The following is a 19988-nucleotide window of genomic DNA, read 5'->3' as shown; positions in this document are numbered from 1 at the left end:
ATCAAGGTCCATAACACAATATCAGTAAAAGTAAAGTCTTAAATGTTGTTTTTAAATTCTTTGTAAAATATCTTAACAATAGTGCTCAACCAACAGTTAAACACAGCAATACTGCTCAATCGACAGTTAAACACAGAAATACACGCTGATATTCATGGCTCAGTATTAAGAAACTGATTCTGCAGAAAATCACGAAGAACTTCTAATGCTTAATACAAATTTCAGTGTACAAGTGGGAATTAAAACTCTAAAATAAATGTCTACTCTGGCAGTCCAAAGTCACAAATTCTCCTTTTACTGCTGTAACAGAATCTGCTAATCCTATATAATAAAAGGCTAATATGCAAACCAACCCAACAGCAGAACTACCGGTGGCTATGACGCACTGTGGCAGCCAACAGGCCGGATCCGCTGATCAGTCCCTCACCCCGGCCACCCCTCCCCCAATCCCTCCCCCAGGCGACGAGCATCTGCTTTCCACCCCCCACCCCCTAACCTTGGTCTCTGCGGGCCCTAGAGGCCACTCCAGCAGGTGAGCTGCACCCACATCTACAGCGCCCTGGACCAGACAGCCCGCAAGATCAACCTGGCCAAGTTCACCCACGGCCAGTGCTCCACCTCATTGAGACTGACCTGGCGGCCCAGGGCCTGGACATCCACTGCTGGACAACGTCATCAAGTTCAGCTTCCCGGCCGAGGGCAAGCTCCTCCTGCACCGCGTGGGTGTGGCCGGGCTGGCCGAAGTGGCACAGCCTGCTCCTTGGTGGCCCCAGATGAGGTCCCCAACCTGCCGGACCTGCACCTGTTCCTGGGCTCTGCCCTCACCCTCACCGGCCCCCGCGAGGGGCCCTCGGGCGCCGTGGGCGTGGACGGCGTGCTGGGCCGGGTGCCACAGAGCGTGGTGGACAGCATGCTGGTCCGGGTGCCACAGAGTGTGGTGGACTGACGACGAGGACTGCAGCCTGCAGACCACCCTGGAGGCGTTGCTGCAGCTGCGGGGCCTGGGCCGCGTGGCCCACCACGCCCAGCAGCAGTATGTGCTGCCCTCACCAGAGTCCATCAAGCAGGCCAAGGAGCTGGACCTCGCGGGGCTGGGCCTGCACCCCCTCTTCAGCTCGAGCTTCGAGGAGCAGGAGCTGCGGTGGCTGAGGCTGGTGGACAGCATCAAGCAGTACCTCTCCCTGGCGACCATCTTTGAAATCCACGCCTCCGGCCAGGACCTGAGCAGCCAGGTGATGCGGGCCAAGCGGCAGAAGGACTGCAAGGCCATCGCCAGCCTCCAGCAGGGCGGCAGGAGCGGCAGGAGGGCCTGGGGGCGGGGGCGGGGGGCGTCTTCACAGGGGCCATGGGCCTGAAACGGCAGCAGCCAGGACCTGAGCAGGGAGCCAAGAGGCGGAAGGAGGAGGCCTGGCTGGCCCAGCCCCGAGCTGCCTGGAGCAGCAGGAGGAGCAGTCTGGGAAGGAGGGGGAGGGGAGGGGAAGGGGGAGGGGGGAGAAGGAGGGGGAGGGGGGAGGGGGACGTTTTCACAGAGGCCTTGGGCTTGAAATGGCAGCAGCCAGGACCTGAGCGGGGAGCTAAGAGGCAGGAAGAGGCCCGGCCGCTGGACCAGGATTTCTATGTCCCCTATGGGCCCAAGGACTTGGACAGTGAACGGGTCTGAGCGTTGGTGGGGATGGGGCGCCTTTGAGCAGCAGGTGGCTGGCGCTGTCCTGGACCTGATGGGGGACGAGGCCCAGAACCTGACCAGAGGTGGGCAGCAGCTCAAGTGGGACCATAAGAAGAAGCGGTTTGTGGGACAGTCGGGACAGGAGGACAAGAAGAAGATCGAGACAGAGAGTGGTCGCTATAACAGCAGCTCCTACAAGCGGAACCTCTACCAGAAGTGGAAGCAGAAACAGAAAATCGCCATAGCTCAACGCCTGAGCCCCAGCAGGCCACCAGCAGTAGGCCCTGTCAGAGGAGCTGTCTCCACCGGATCCGGTCAGGGCATGTGCAGGAGGCAACCAACTGATGTGTCTTTCTCACATCCATGTCTGTCTCGCACCTTCCCTTCTACTCTAAAAATCAATGAAAAATGTCCTCAGGTGAGGATTAACAAAAAAACAAAAACAAACAAACAATATATATATATATATATATATATATATATATATATATATATATGCATATACACATATACATAAATACATGAATATTGGGGGGCTGGGGGGTGGGGCCCTACAGGTGCACAAATTTCATGCACTGGACCTCTAGTTAATAATAAAATGTACAATTGTTTGGCTTTATTATAATAAACCTTTTAAGATCAAGAATAGGGTGAACTAAACTAATAAACAAGTAACTAACTGTTAAGGATCTGCTAGGATTGGTATCATTCCTGAAAAGTAAAGTAAACTGCCTGGGCCTTGATATTCAGGAAATGCACTCAGGAGCAATTCAAGTTAATCTGGATTTTGCACCTGGACTTATCAAATTCTGTTATTTATAGTCTTCTACCCAGAAATATATTTACTGTAACTCTAGAAGAGCTTTAACTTCAGGTTCTTCTATGTGCCAGGGCCTCTTTCAAGGCCCTTGAACAAACTCTAGCAATGTTTGACATGGTGATATGTTTTCAATAATTTAGCTGTAAGCTGTTAAGACCCCTATTCCTTTCCATCATACTTCTCCTTACACGAGGTCATGTGGAAGGGACCATGAACATTTTAGTGATCTGGCTAAGAAATTTGCAGTTGGGGGTTCCTTTAGTTTGGTTTGGTGAGATATAACCATGAAGCTTGCAGTCACTCTCACGTATTGTTAAATATTTGTTAACTATCTCAGTGTACAAAAGGTGTCCAGGAACTATCCAACTGCTACAGCTCAGCCAGCATAGAGGCACAAAGATTCAAAATACAAGGAAATGATATAAAATGTTCTCGGGCAGGTGGCACTGGAAATATGTGGGCAATAAAGAAGGAACAAGCCTTAATGTGGATCAAGTAAGCTGTGTAACAGTTATATTTTACTAGTAGCCCATTTGCAGGAAGAATCCTGCAAGCGGCCATTGCAGCCGCCTTTGTGGCCGACGGCCCCACTCCACCCCTTCCCGCCCCCCGCTCCGCCCCACCCAGGCTTTCCCTCTGGCAGCCACCTTGCTTTCGGCTTTTCCTCCCTCTTCCTTCTAAGTTGTCTTCAGTCTTCACTCCTCCCTCCCTCAGTGTATGCAAATTAACTGCCATCTTTGTTGGGTAATTTGCATACACACCCTGATTGGCTGGTGGGCGTGGCTTTGCTGGTGGGCGTGGCTTGGCGTAGCGAAGGTGCGGTCAATTTGCATATTACTATTTTATTAGGTAGGATTCCTTTGCAAAGCTACCTTAGGTTATTTCATAACATTAGAGAATTTTCTGATTGGGAGGGATTTCCAAAATCAACATTTTAAAGATGCAGAAACAAAGGCATAGCTAAATTAAGCACCTTGCTCCAAGCCTTAGAGAGATGAAGGCAACTCTGGAAATAGAAGGTAGTGTCTTGTTCCTTATTTCTCTCTTGCTCTGTACATATTTCTCTCTTGCATTATATAGATCTTCCTATCCCAAAATAAAGCTCAACATTTTAAAATAAATAATTTTGCAACCTACATTTTGAAACTTATATATACACATAATTTTCATTTTTGAGAGCAGCTTCGCATATTCAAAACATATATTTTCTACTTCTGTGACTTTCTAATTAAAAATACCAACTAATAATTCCCCTAAACAATAAAGAAAGGAAGATGCTACAGAACAAGGAAACTTTTTGTTTATAATTGTCTCTTTTGGCCACAAAGAAGGGCAGCCTTGGGTTTAACCTAGATGCAAAACGATAACCCTGAGTCAGGACCTTCCTCACAGCTTCAAAACCCCATTGCTGCTTCACAGCTGTGAGATCATGGACAAATGCCTTAACTCCTCTGAGACTCAATTTCCGCAACTCAAAGTGCGGGGGGAGTCTGAGGGGTGAGGGTTTGGGGAATAGCATCAGTTCATGGGGTTTTGAAAATTCATAAGGCTCAATGTTATGAGTATCATAGAGGCTCTAAAAAATACTCTTAGATATATCCTTGTAGAAAACTATGAGTATCATTTCCTAATACTAGTATAATCCAAGAATTATAAAACCTTTCATTTCAATGAAGGAGTTTCCACTATCCTTATACTTATAATAGCAAGATTTTTATTTAATATTAGGAGAAAATGTGAGTTTCCAAATGCAATGCTCATAGCAACAAGAAACTAGCTGGATTTTGCAAGCCAGCTCATGTGGAACCTATTTCAGATGAGGGGGTTTCGAGATAGAATCCTTTAAGATCACACACTCAGAAGCTGTTTAATTGTCATTGAATGTAATTTTTCTATAGTTCAACTAACTGCAAATTGTTTGGCTGCATAAAGACTTCGGTTACTTTAGTATTAAACCAACATATATTTAAATTACTTCCTAGTTTCTGTTGATGAGGCTAGCCAAACAATGAGAATACATTCAATATTAAAGGAAAAATTGTTTGGGGGTTTAAACTTACTATTTTGTCATTTAAACTAATTTACAACTTCAAATAATCCTATCTAATAAAAGAGTACTATACAGATTGATCATCACTGCAACACACAATATAGTGCCCCCATGTGGTCAAAGATCCTTCCCCCATGTGGACACAAGATGGCCACTACAAGATGGCCAGCAGGAGAGGGCAGTTGGGAGGCACCTGGCCTGCAAGGGAGGGCAGTTGGGAGGCACCCGGCCTGCAAGGGAGGGCAGTTGTGAGGGACCAGGCCTGCAAGGGAGGGCAGTTGGAGGTGATCAACCCTGCAGGAGAGGGCAGTTAGGGGTAACCAGGCCGGCAGAGGAGGGAAGTTGGGGGCAAACAGGCTGGCAGGGGAGCAGTTAAGCATCAACCAGGCTGGCAGCGGAGTGGTTAGGGGGTGATCAGGCTGGCAGGCAGAAGCGGTTAGGGGCAATCAGGAAGGCAGGCAGGCAAGCAGTTGGGAGCCAGCAGTCCTGGATTGTGAGAGGGATGTCCGACTGCCCGTTTAGGCCCGATCCCACCAGGATCGGGCCTAAACGGGCAGTCGGATATCCCTCCAGGAGTCCCAGATTAGAGAGGGTACAGGCTGGGCTGAGGGACAACCCCCCGCCGTGCACGAATTTCGTGCACCGGGCTTCTAGTAGTTTAATAAATCAATTGAAATATTTTTATCAAATTGGACTCACCTCATCTGTTGTCTCTCAGAGACCACTGTTTTTGTTGCCTAATATCCAGGATCTTGAAAACCCTTTCCTTTATTTTGCCAGTATTTTTCTTGCTATTGCTTCAGCAGAGAAAACAAATATGCTTCCTGTTACTCCTAAGCTGGAAGCAAAGTTCATGAACTGATTTTAACAAGAAAGTGTTCATGAAAAATTCTTGAAAGTGGGAAATCCTCATGCTGAGGTAATTCTAGATGATGATATGCCAGGCCTTGTGGAACAGAATGGGAAGTAGCAAATGCAAATTGAACTGATTTGTTATTTAATCAGACACAGACATTTTGATTTAGTCCACTCTAGAAAGAATGTGAACACTGACCATTGATCATCCTATTTATCAGTTAGCTTAGGGTAATTTTCACTGCAGAAACAAAAAATCTCAAAAGTCCACACATTGCTCTATCAAAGGACTCAGGCTGATAGAGGCCCCTCCATCCAAAATGTATCTAGTTTGATGGCAGAAGTAAATGAGAAAGTGCTGAAACTGGAAATGTTTTCTAGCTTCTGCTCAGATATGGCACACATGATGCTCCCCACATTTTATTGATCAAAATTACTCACATGCCTATCCCCTGTAAAAAGTGGCCCTATACGTAAGATTCCTTAATATTTTTGAAATTAGCAAAATCTACCATGTCAATAAAATTTAAATGAGTGGCTCTAAAACTCCTTTGAATTCTTCTGACGTATTCCCAGGAAAATACAAATATGTAACAAAAATGAATATTTTCCATATAATATCCTAAGCCTTGTGAATCCCTGTAGGTTACCCAAGAATTGGAGACCATATATTCTATAGTTTAAGAACCTTTGATTCTATAACTTTGATGTTCTATAACTTTGGGGCCAGGAGAAATCTTAGTCACATTATTTTAAATTTTATAAAATTGAAATCTCATACTAGTATTTTGAGAAAACCAGAATATATTCTAATTCTGTTGACTATAAACTCTAATCAGATTGTAAAAAAATTCCATCTAGTAAATATAAATTTATTAAACATTTGTAATACATGAAAATTAAAAATTCATTTAATCTACTATGACTTATACTTCATTTTCAGAAATATTAGTTGAGCCATCTTAACAAAAATGTTCCTTTGACTGAAGTTTGCTAAATTTTACTTGAACTTTTAACTCAGTCATTTCATAGGGCCTATGAGAATAGTAAAACACCTGTTGGTCAGTGTTACTTCTGTTTCTTTTAAGAAATCTTGCCAGATTTGTCAGACTGAAACTACACATGCTCCATTAAAAGTCAGAGAAGACCATAATAATATTGAAATAAGAAACAAAAGTACTATTGTTTCATTTCTGTTTTGAGGGATGGAAAAGCAAGTAAATCAAGAAAAAGAAATACCAAAGAAAGGCCAAAGAGTACATTATTTCTCTTTAGGGCATAATTTTATCCACCTCATTTTGTATGTGAGCTCTGTATTTTCTGTTGTTCATACCTATCATCATTATATAGCATATGAAAATAGGTGAGAGTAATTAATGGTTTAGAAAGGAATATTATTTTCATGCTTATAATATTTAGTTAGATTCAGATAGCTTAAAGGTTATAATATTGTATTTACAAACAATAAAAATATACACATAAATTTTCTTGTGGTATTTTTAGGACAAGACAGGACACAGATATAATTATGACACAATAAGATGACTCAATATACACTGTAGTAATCAGAGTTCCACATTCAAAATAGAAAAATCTAAGAGCACTTATTCACAAAGAAACTATTTTAAAAATCACAGGCAGAGTGTAGGGGAACCCCAGGAATACCACAGCCCTTAGAAACAGCAGAGCTTCACTATGCAGGAGCTGGAAAGAGCAGAGAATGGAGCCCAGAGACAGAGAGTCTTAGAGAGAAATCTTCCTGGGGAAGAGCAAGGACGTTTGCTAGAAGGACACCAACATCTTAAGATGATCACCAAGGGGGGAAAGATCAATGCACTGACCTTCTTCTCCCGCCTCCTCTGCTCTGCTGGGGCTTCCCATTGGTCAAGTTGAACTTGAAGAAGCTGGAAATCAAGAAACCATGTGTTGTTGGGAGTAGATCTCGAAGGGCAAATGGGAGGAACCTGGCTCCAACATATAAGTACAGAACTGCATGATTTTAAGAAAATTAAATATGCCTGGCCAGAGTAGCTCAGTGTTTGACATCAACCTATGAACCAGGAGGTCACAGTTCGATTCCTGGTCAGGGCACATGCCCAGGTTGCGGTCTCAATCCCCAGTGTGGGGCATGCAGGAGGCAGCTGATCAATGATTCTCTCTCATCATTGATGTTTTTATCTCTCTCTCCTTCTCCCTTCCTCACTAAAATCAATAAAAACATATTGAAAATTAAATATGATCAACAAGTGAATTACACTCCAGATATCTCTTTTACTTCCAAAATAGCATTAAGCATTCTTTCATCATTATTTTCCTCAATTTCTCCCATAGGAAGGGGGAGAATTTAAAAGGGAGAGCAAGTTTTCTCAGAGACTTATAGTCTCAATGGTCTGTCAATTTCTTGCAACAGGATGCCATACTTAACAAATTTTTCTATCCTAAGCACCTGGCATTTATTTAGCACACAATAAATATTTACTGAATTAATCAATAAAGGGAATGAATCATGTTAAAATGGGAAGAAACTGGTGTATATAAATCCCAACAGTAAAAATGGAAAGCTATACAACAGAGATTGTTAATCCTAAACGTAACTTCTCTGGTGGTGTCTCATAAATCCATGTGACATGGAGATACTTTCATTCTGTAACACCCTGGCCTAGGTCTCAAAATTATTCCTTTAGGTATTCTCACACAATTCTCTGCCTAGCTACACATATAATAGGCCCCATGTTTTCCATTTATTTTATGGTAAGATGGTTCTCGAAATCTATCATTACTAATTCCTCCAGTTTTCTTTGGGTGTTATACTGTAACATATTAATCTCTAAAGGAAAACAGGATGATTTGTTGGAATCAATCAGTACTCATTTAGGCCACTCCAGAGAAATAAATCTCAATCCTTTCAGGAGAGCCAGTGGAGCCTTGTTCTTTTGGCCTCAACTTGGCTCACCCAGAGAGTGATCATCTTTAAATAGTGTAAGTAAACAAATCAAAGTTCCTCAGAGACCTACAATGTGTAGCTTACTCCATTTCCAAGTCAGTTTTCACTTGACTGAAAACACTGCTCCCTATGTAATTCACACTCAGAAAGCCTATAACCTCGGGCTAATTATGAAGTCATTCTTCTCTGTCCTTTCCTTTCCTTTCCCTCTTTTCTGCTGCTATACCATGCAGCAGCTATGAAACATTCCTAGGTGACATAAATATGTATATAAAAAAGGAAGGAAGGCCACAAGTATTTGTATTTCTCTCAACTTCTTTATATATTTTTCTGATAGAAACTGAGGGTGGTTTTTTGTTTGTTTGTTTTGTTTTATTTGTTTGTTTTTTGTTCAAAATGTATGTATTCTACCTGGAACATAGTCATGACCAAAATATCACCATATATCATGGATGGTGGAGGAAGAAATTGAAGAAAAGCTGGGAGGGCAAAGGAAGAGAGAAAAGAATGGAGAAAGAGGGGGAGGAATGAGGGAGAGAAAAAAAGAGAGGGAGGAATTTTCTTCCACTTATCCATTCATAATTTCTAAATCAGACTCTTCACATCAAAGTAACAAAGAAAAAAAATGAAGAAAATGTATAAGAGAAATGATGTGTCGCACCAAATCTTCCCAAACCTTAAATAGATCACTATCATAGTTTGATGAACTCTAAACTTGAAATAGAAAAATTTTATAATGTGGGAATAGTGTATGGCTTAGATGAAGGTAAAGTCAGAGGGACTTAGGGGGATAAGATGTAAACTTTGTATGAAATGAAGACTCTGGGCTTTGGAGTGAGAATGTGAAGGTTTGAGTTGTGGCTATGACTCCCAATGTGTCATATATATATGACTTTTTTACAGAGAGGAAGGGAGAGGGATAGAGAGTTAGAAACATCGATGAGAGAGAAACATCGACCAGCTGCCTCCTGCACACCTCCTACTGGGGATGTGCCCGCAACCAAGGTACATGCCCTTGACTGGAATCAAACCCGGGACCCTTCAGTCCGCAGGCTGATGCTCTATCCACTGAGCCAAACCGGTCAGGGCCCATTGAATCTTTTGACAAAGGGGGGAAAAAAAGGATTCTGATCAGTTACAAAATATGATGAAGAAAAAAATACTAAAAAATGAATAAATGAGATTGGTATATATAATGTACAAGGACCCTTCTAACTCCTCCAGAGTGATCCAAGGACTCCACGACCCACTTCTGTTCCTTCTTTAAATCAAAACATTCATCTTTAGAAGGCTGTTTTCAGTAATCAGCCAGCATACAGCTAACAGTCCTATAGTGCAATGCAGTGCAGTTCGCTATCAAAGGGTACGTTCTGACAACTAGTTGATCTTAGTGGTCACAATATGAAATTAAGTTGTTTAAGGCTAGACATTCTTCGGATGATTGAGGTTTTAATGGTGGGAATTTAATGACATCATTTTTAAACTTTTTAAAAAATGTTTCCAAACATACGCATGTCCTAGGATTTGTCAAACACTAAGATTGGTAGAGCACAGGGAAAAAGTGGGAGAAAAGATAAGAATTTCAAAGTTCAATAAATGGTGCTGGGAAAATTGAACAGGTACATGCAAAAAAAAAAAAAAATGAAACTAGACAACCAACTTACACCATACACTGGAGTAAACTCAAAATGGACAAATGACTTAAATCTAAGTCACAAAACCATAAAAATCTTAGAAGAAATCATAGGCAGCAAAATCTCAGACATCTCTCATAGCAATATGTTTACCGATACATCTCCCAGGGCAAAGGAAACCAAGAAGAAAATAAACAAATGGGACTACGATAAAGCAAGATGCCATGTTGGATAGAGTCACGTGGCAACATGTAGCCAACAGCTGGATAGGAACTGAGACCTTCAATTCAACAGTCCTTAATTCTAGCAGTTTCTGCACTTGGGTTTAGGTTCTTTGTCAGTCAAGCCTTGGGAGACTCTGAAGCAGAGGACCCAGCAAAGCCTTGCTGAGACTCTTGACCCACTGAAACTGTACAGTATGAATGCATGTTGCTTTACACCACTATATTTGTAGCACTTTATTATATAATAATTGATAACTAGTATTATGAGGAGGGGGTGGTCTGAGAATGTGAGCTTTCGGGAGCTATATTTGGGCTAAGAGATCAGGTACTCTGGCCACACTATTAATTAATCCATAGGTAGTCTCCTCACCTAAACTGGGCCATTCAGAATGTCTCCCAAGAATTTAACAGTTAGAAAATAGAGAATGGGGTAAAGGTAAGTCACATTCTTACTGCCATTCTAGAAAAAAAAAAAGGTTGAAAAACCATACTCCTATTGCTGAGGGTACAATTCAATAAACCGTATTTCTATCAATGGCAAAGTGAGTGGGTTTCAAACAATCTCCTAAAGAATCAGACAAAAAAAAAACTAGATCCAATTTATCTATACAATCTTTTAGATCATAACTCAGATGTGAGATAATTTCAGAAAATATTTTATATTAAGAGTTGAGTTCAATTTATGGACAATGATTTTTTTTTTAGTCAACAATTTTCATTGGTGACAATGGAATTTGAGGATACAGAATATACAGACCTAATCCTGGGACTGTGGTTGAAGAAAGTAATCAGTGATAGGAGTTTAAGCTCGAAGTATAGGACGATTGAAATAATTTATAATTTTGAGAGAATAATATGAAAAATGCAGAGGTAACTTCTTTTTTTCAGAAAATGAAAATAAAGGAAGGATAAAATTTTATTTTTAAAAACCTGTTTATCTATATGTAAAATAATTAGATTAAACTGAATATATTCCTAACCTCCCTTAAAAAAAGAGAGAAAACCCATCTATTCGGCTGCCACTCCATTCTCCTCCAGAAGAGGGCAGCACTAGGAAACAAGATGGAAGACCCTTTCTACCTTTTAAGTTCTTGGAAACCCAGTTACATTGAACATTATAAATAACCAAATTAAAAGAAAGAGATGCTTGGATCCAAGAAAAACTCAAAAAAAATTTAGAAACCTATGTTTTGGCATAACACAAAGGTATAAACTTGAATTATTAATTATGATTTATAATTAATTTTGGATCATCCATCAACACAATTACTAACACACACAAATCAGCAACACAATGGAGACTTCAATAAATATCAGTTTCCTTTCTAAAAGCAGCAGTATTTTTTGGTTCATAGTTAGGCATGAAATGATACACAAAATGTCAATGTTAACTCAAGGCACCAGGAGGCAGCAGTCACTCTGACTGGAGACTGGAATCTGATTAGCATGGCATTCCCTGCTGGGTGGTGAGAGCATGGAAATTTGAATAGCCACTTTCCTTGTCTTTAATATGCATGCATTATGGCAAGAGATGGAGAAACTGACTTGTAAAGTTGAAATAAGATGCAGGCAGGATTGTTTTTCTGTGTGGTCTCATTTCTTGAAGTCTAATTCAATTTAAAAGTCTCCCAAAAACATAGCAAAGAACAATAGTGGAACTCTGAATTGATTCAACCCATTCTTTTTTCAGCCCTCAGTCTGTACACAGACATAACCACCAAAATCTAAATTGTGCCTTTCATTGCTGAGAGGATGCCTTTCAGACAGTCTCATGTGTGAATTTATGGTAGAATTTAGCCCAATATTCTGTTGTAGGCAGGTTCGGTTTAGTTTGCCACATTTTTTGTTGTTGTTCAATAACCATTACCTTAGCTGTCATTTGTTAATGTGTCTGTTAGTATATTCTGAAAAAGAATAAAATTATGCAACAATATTGAAAATAGGAGATATTAAAGAATTATTAAGTTCAGAAACATTTTCCTATAGTGTATAGCTCTGTATGTATTTTAATCATCAATATCTAATGTTTGTGCAAATACATTTTACCTGTAGGTAAAGGTTTTAGGATGTCCACTTATTTGAGGTATCCATTGTTAAAATAATGCAAAAGCAAAATAATTCAAGTATAATATAATTCAAGTATAAAAATTTTGAGGCAGAATTGTGAAGCAGAAAAATGTAAATGGTTGGCTAACTCAATTTAGCCAACCATTCACAAAAGTACTTTAACTTATATAAAAATTCAGAGTCTATACTGAAATAAAATTTCTAAATCATTGTATAACAGTGAAAATTAGAGTGTAGAAAATATAAAGACACTGGACTAGACTTCAAGAGACAAAGAATTAGGCTAGAACTGGCAAATAGCTTCAATTCAAGTATCAATTCTAAATAATAGGACCTACCTTGCACACTTGTTGAGGATGCGTTATGAACCATAGCTAGACTCAGCAGAAAAAAAAAATACTAAGTAACAATTTCTACCATAGATATGTATGAAAAGAAGTGTGTCTGGAGAACCAAGATGGCAGCACAGGTAAACAATGGTACACATCATAATTAAAATGCCAAAAGTTAAAGACAGAGAAAAATCTTAAAAGAAGCAAGAGAAAAGCAGTTACTTACCTACAAGCAGTGTCAATACTACTGTCAGCTGATTACTCAACAGAAATTTTGCAGGCCAAAAGGGAGTGGTAAGAAATATTCAAAGTGATGAATAGCAAGGACCTACAACCAAGATTACTCTACCCAACAAAGCTATCATTCAGAATTGAAAGTCAGATAAAGAGCTTCACAGACAAGAAAAATCTAAAGGAATTCACCACCGAACCAGTATTACATGAAATGTTGAAGGGTAGTCTTTGAGAAGAGAAAGGAGGAGGAGGAGGAGGAGGAGGAGGAGGAGGAGGAGGAGGAGGAGGAGGAGGAGGAGGAGGAGAAATAATATGAACAATAAAATGGCAATAAATACATATCTATCAACAATTGCATCTAAACATCAAAATAAATAAGAAATCTAATGAACAAAATAAACTGATGAATAAAATAGAATCAGAGGGGCATGGAAACATGGAGTAGACTAATGAATCTCAGAGGGAAGGGCGGTAGGGGAGTGAGAAGAGATTAACCAAAGAACATATATGCATATATGCATTACCTATGGACACAGACAATAGGGTGGTGAGGGCCTGGGGTTGGGCAGGAACTGGGTGGAAAAGGGCAATGGGGGGGGGGTTGGGGGGGAAAGGGGGCATCTGTAATACTCTCAACAATAAAGATTATTTTACAAAGTGAGAGAAGTGTGTTTGGGGGTGGAGGGAGAGAGTGGTGACCGAGTGGCATTCCTGATCTAAGCAATATTGCCAACAGCCAATTAGCTAACTGATTTTCCCCAAAGTCTTTTTTTTTTAGCTTTATTATTTGTAAAATAACAGATTTGGACTATATTATATCCAACTATATTAAATCTGTGCATATTATACTCATGCATTTTAGGAATAAACTCAAAATTATTGATAACATGAAAACATTGAAAATGCATAACTTGATGCTTTTTGTGGAACAACTGGGTGAAAAGACATAATTCTGGATTGTCATAAAATCTGATTCAAGAGCCTACCAGGAGTTGTACTTACTGATGGGGTAACATTACAATTATACTCCACAGATGGAGTTACTGAAACAAAATGTCACAGTGTTTAAAGAAGAAATCATTCATTGCTTTCACATCAGCATCTAGAATAATGCCACAAAGAAGTTTCATGACATCAACCACATGAAACACTGATTAGAGATCTGCTCAAGAGAAGTCTACCTGCTCCCTCAACTATTTTTTAAAAATATATTTATTGATTTTTAGAGAGAGAGGAAGGGAGAGGGAGAGAGAGAAACATTGATGTGAGAGAGAAACATCAATGGGCTGCCTTCTGCACACACTCTGACCAGGGCTTGAATCTGCAACTCAGGCATGTGCCCTGACCAGGAATCGAGCTGGCAATCCTTTGGTGCATGGGACAATGCCCAACCAGCTGAGCCACACCAGCCAGGGCTCCCTCAACTATGAAGCATCACATGCCACATGTGGAAGGCACTATTAACAACAGATGATTTTTTCCCAGTGGTTATGATTTTACTTTTTTAATTTATCTTTATTGTTGAAAGTATTACAGATATCCCCTTTCTTTGTTTGTTGTTCCCATTGACGCCCTCCATCCCACACCCATCCCTCCTAAGCAACAACAGTTGACTTTTAAAAAACAAATCCATCAATATTTTACATCCAACTATAAAAAAAGAAAGAAGATGTCATCAAGATATGAAAGATTCTGTAGTGATTATGGCAAGACTTTTTTAATATAAAATGCTTTAAATCAAAACTAAGTCCTTGGTATCTATTGATTTGTCTTAACCCAAACCTGAAATTATAACTCCAACTTAAGTCTAACCTATTGAAGCCTTACTACCAGTAGAATGGGAAGGGGGGTAGATTATCTCTATTACTTTGATCTCTTTTTTTCTGGTTCTTTTATAGCTAAAAAGAATATGCAGAAATAACCACATTTCCTACCTGAAAACTGTTTTATTCAAAACTTGTTTTAATATTCACAGAGAAAAGCCAAAATATTGAAAGTAAAACATCTGTATTGAATGCATAAACTAATTTCTAAAATGGCTAAAACTCTGCATCACCAAACCATTGCTTTTATTGAAGCATGGGCAGGAATCAGGATTAATTAGTTCGAGAAAATAACAAACCCACTCTTGCCAAGGTAACCTCTTCCTAATTTGGGGAAGATCTTCACAAGTTCTAACACAAACGAAGAAAATAGTTTCCCTTCTCTTAATTCTTTACCGTGAGAAGGCAATTTGAAGGTGCATTTTAAAATCAAGCCAAATAGAGAGGAGAGAGACTGGTACAGCAAACTAAGTTTCCTCAGATGAAGCATTGGTAAATAATGGCAAGAATTATAAAAGCTCTTAATGACTTCCCTCTTTAGTCTTAAATAGGTTGTTTCTCATGTAAAATCCTTGAAGCCATTAAAAGCCAAACAAGGAATATTCTCTGGAGTTATTCTGACCTGAAGATGCAGAATTTTAACCGATAATATTTGTAGCTTTGTGAGCAGTGAAGAAAATTGTGCATAGGTATTTATGTCTTATGAAATCATTCTTTGTGCCAGTTTTCATAAAGTCCCTTTGGAAGAGACTGACAGTTTTTATCAAAATCACAGCAAGCAAGTTGTAGCTGGAAGATACTTCCCAGCCACTCCTGCAGCCTCGTCTGGCCCTCAGCATCCGTTCTCTCTACTGCAGAGTGAGCAGGGATGACGTGAGCCACCTGGTCTCGGTCTTGTCTTTTTTTTTATTATTTTTATTTTCAATTACAGTTTACATATACCCCAGTGACCAGATATTACATAACTTAATAACTGAGCACCCCAATAAGTCCCACACCCATCCAGCACCATGCCTAGTTATTAGAATATTACTGACTATATTCCCTATGCTGTACTTTATATCCCCATGACTATTCTGTAACAAGCAATTTGTACTTCCTAATCCCTTCACCATTTTTGCACGCCCCCCCCCTCCCCAAGCCCTCTCCCATCTGGCAACCAGCAAAAAGTTCTCTGTATCAATGAATCTGTTTCTGTTCTGCATGTTTGTTTTGTTTGTAGATTCAATTATTGATAGATATGTATTTATGGCCATTTTATGTTCATATTTTCTTATTCTTATTCTAGAAGACCCTTTAACATTTCATATAATACTGGTTTTTGTGGTGATGAAGTCCTTTAGCTTTTTCTTATCTGGGAAGCTCTTTATATCTCCATCAATTCTAAATGACAGTTTTGCTGGGTAATCTTGGTTGTAGGTCCTCAGTCTTACCTTAACCTTGGACATTTGTGATCTTTTCTCCCTTCTGTGAGGTGGCACACACACACCTGTAAGCCAGTTTATACCATCCAGATGAGGACAATGTTTTGGGGGAAGATGGAAGAAAGAGATCTGGGTCCCTGAATGACAGTATGAAGCAGAGAAACCCCAGCAACCTGGACTATTTCTCTAAGGATGCTTCTGTGAGAGAGGAATAAATTAATTTTTTTCTTTAAGCCACATATTTGGGAAGCTCTTTGTGTAGCAGTTTTGCACTAAAAGATTTTCTTTAGGTATTTTTACATTTATTATGCAATATTATATATATATATACATATACATATATATATATATATATATATATATATATATATATATATATATATATATATAGATGTGATATACACACACACATCTATAAATATATAAAGAGCCAGGGGCCATCACATCTGAAACAACTGAACGGACGACTGAACAGGCTCGTGGGGCGACAAGGCCGGCAGGGGGCTTAGTGAGGGACAACCAAATGACTGAACAGCAGGCTGCATGGGGTGACCAGGCTGGTGGGGAAGGCAGTGAGGGGCAACCAGGCCAGCAGAGGGAGGCAGTGAGGGGTGACCAGGCTGGCAGGGGGCACAGTTGGCAGCAACCAGGCCAGCAAGGGGGTAAGTTAGGGGTGACCAGGTCAGCCGGGAGGGGCAATTGGAGGTGACCAGGTTGGCAGGTGGGGCAGTTGGGGGTGACCAGGCCAGAAGGGGGGGCAGTTAGGGGTGACCAGGCAGGCAGGCAGGTGAGCAGTTAGGAGCCAGCGGTCCTGGATTGTGAGAGGGATGTCCAACTGCCGGTTTAGGCTCAATCCTGAACCAGCAGTTGGACATGCCCTGAGGGGTCCTGGATTGGAGAGGGTGCAGGCTGGGCTGAGGGGGACCCCCCCCCCCCCCGCACAAATTTTGTGCACTGGGCCTCTAGTATATGATAAAAAAAATAGCAAGTATCCCTATACCCTTTACTCATAATATATAAAATATTACCAATATGGTTATGCTTCTTTTGTACTCTACTAATTAAAATTCATCCTTTCTTCAACCTCCGAAGAAAATATCAGGTAATCTTCAATTTGTTATGTATTCGTCCTAAACCTGTTTTTATAGTTTTACTAAATGTTTCATTAAATAATATATACATATATCTTTATTTGCATGATTTATAATATTACATAAATGGTATCTTCATCAACTAAGAATCTTAGTTACAAATGCAAAAGAATCTACTTTGGCTAGTTTAAAATCTGCAAGATTCTAAAAAAGGCAGTGTTGGAAACTACACAGTCTGACCACATCACAAATAATCTTTATAACACCAACTCTTCTAAGCAGGAACTGTGATGCTATGGGATATAGAAAAAAATATTTTTGTGTTTCTGCACCATTTGGGCTTTCTGAATAAATTTTTCTGAAAACTTGGCCTCCTGGGATAAGATGGTGAGAGCATTCCAGAACGATTCATTGAATTCTGAAAGTATGTTTCTATTTCAAGAGAAAATGAGGCCCAGGGCCTCGGAGACATCTGTAGGTCATAAAAAGCCAGAGACCCACAAGGCTGTGGCCCCTGGAGAGAGGTACATATATTCCAAACATTAGTGAGAACCCAGGATCCTTTCCATCCCTTCTCCATGGAGCAAAGGTTCTCCTCTCAGGTGGGGAAAGAGGAGGCAGCTGTCTCTTTCTTCTCTATATGAGGAGAGAATCCACTTTTCTCTTTTCCTCATCAGTGGAGTGTCCAGCTACTTATGTAGACTTTTCCATCTGGCTTTCATCACATCACCTCAAGGGGCAGGACTGAGGTGAGAGGGAAATTACATACTTATTAATTGTAAGGTAATAAATACAAAATCTGTCTCTAATCCAGAACACCTCATGTACACATTCAGAATAAAATTAATAAAGATGAATATTAAAATCCCAAGTGCCTGGGACTAGACGCTAGAAATTCCAACACTACTTCCCCCCAAACACTGTACTAAACAGATGCCTTAGGTCAGATTATTGAGGAAACGGCTCACGAGACAGAAATTTCTATGCTTGATGTTTATTGGGAAATACTCTCAGGAACAACACCTAGAGGTGGAGGGAGAAACTGAACGGTAATGAAATTATAACAAGGACGCAGTCAAACCCCTTCGAGTGACCCAGACATGTAAAGTTGGCCCAGATTTAGACCAGAAATTTGGACCCCTAGAATTGAGCCGTCACTGGATACAAGCTATCTCTGGGGAAAAGGTTTTCTTCAGCTGCTCTGCAAGGGCAAGTCCTCTGAGCTGAGAGCTATCAGCACCAACGTGAGCAAATTCAAAATGAGTGCCTCAGTCTTGAAGGAGGATCTGGGCGGCACCTGCCCCCAGATCACTTCCTCCACATGTAGCCTCCGCCTTCCATTGCTCACTTCTGAATCCAAAGCCTGCATGAATGGATCCGATGGGAGGAAACTTCCTGAAGTATGGTGTATCGAAAGTATCAAAATCCAAGCCTATGTTCCCATAAGGACCAACAGAGTGCTTTCCTGTCCATGATAGAAGGTGTTTCCATTATACTCGACCTGCCATCTGTTGGCTGCCAGTTGCCCACAGTGTGTACGCAACTGCACTTTGGGAGTACAGGGCACAGAGGGGAGGGAGGGCAGGGAAGAAGGGGCAGTGATCTCAGGGTTGGGCGCTGCTAGAAACTGAGGCACTTAGCTGTGGAAGTAGCTGGTCAGCTTTTATGAAGGGGCATCCATGCTGAGCTCTAAAACCACCATACTAGCAAATATTACTAGTTATTTCAGACTGATGATGATGAGACAGATATAAACGTGACATAGAAAAATAAAATAACATATACTTATGTAGATAAGATTTAACTTACTTATCTGGCTAGAGGAAGAAGTTGGTGTAGTCAGAATATTGCAATCAGAATATCGCAATCAGAATATTGCAGAGATCGGCAACATTATTCTTGAACAGATTTTGGTATGAGTTTCCATGTTCTCCTAAAAAAGGGGGGGGGAATAATTGCAGGTGAAAAACCTGATTGAAAGCTATGTCAAACTTTTTGGAAGCTCACATGCTACCCTTATAGCCTAATGTCATGTATTTAGACCTAGAAAAGGTTTTAGATATGTGCCAGACACTACTTCTTGCGGGCCAGGTAAACATCGCCAACCCAGGTGCTATACAATATAAAACATGATGATGGAATAGAGTATAGTTCAATCAGAGGGTTCATTATCAAGGGTTCATGTATCACCCTTGGTCTCTCTGGTTTAAGTGTTCTCCTGAAATTAGAGCTAAGAAACTGGGTGATAACAATGATGATATCTGGGAATCATTCTAGCAGGTACTATTCCTATTGACCCTGAAGTGTACTGCTGTCTCTGCATGGTGAAAACCATATTTCAGATCCAATTATTAAAATGTGGGGGAGGGGGATCTGCTTTCCAGGACGATAGCTTCATATTGAGTACCAGAGCCTGTATAGATTTGCTCTGGTAAAAACCTACATTTTCAGTGGAGTCACCTCTTGATTAAACTTACATTCAAAATCTTTATTCTCCAAGGCCAAGCAGGACAGATGAGGTAAATGAGCCTGCAGTATAGAGAACCACACTTGCATCTTTTGAGTTTTTTTATAGTGGAACTAACTTCCATATTCCCTGCAGATGCAGTATTTTTTCAGTTTATATTTTGGGGAACTAGTTTAGGATTTCAGTATCTAACATTTGACTCTTCTACCATAACAGCCTTCATGGCATTTTGGAAATTTGATAGTATCTCTAATCCAATAACATACATAAGAAATGGGCCCAGCCAGTGTAGCTCAGTAGTTGAGCATCAACCTGTGAACCAGGAGGTCTCAGTTCAATTCCCAGTCAGGGTACATG

This window comes from Cnephaeus nilssonii (assembly GCF_951640355.1).
Source record: "Cnephaeus nilssonii genome assembly, chromosome: 9".
Lineage (NCBI taxonomy): Eukaryota > Metazoa > Chordata > Mammalia > Chiroptera > Vespertilionidae > Cnephaeus > Cnephaeus nilssonii.
This window is presented reverse-complemented; position numbering follows the sequence as displayed.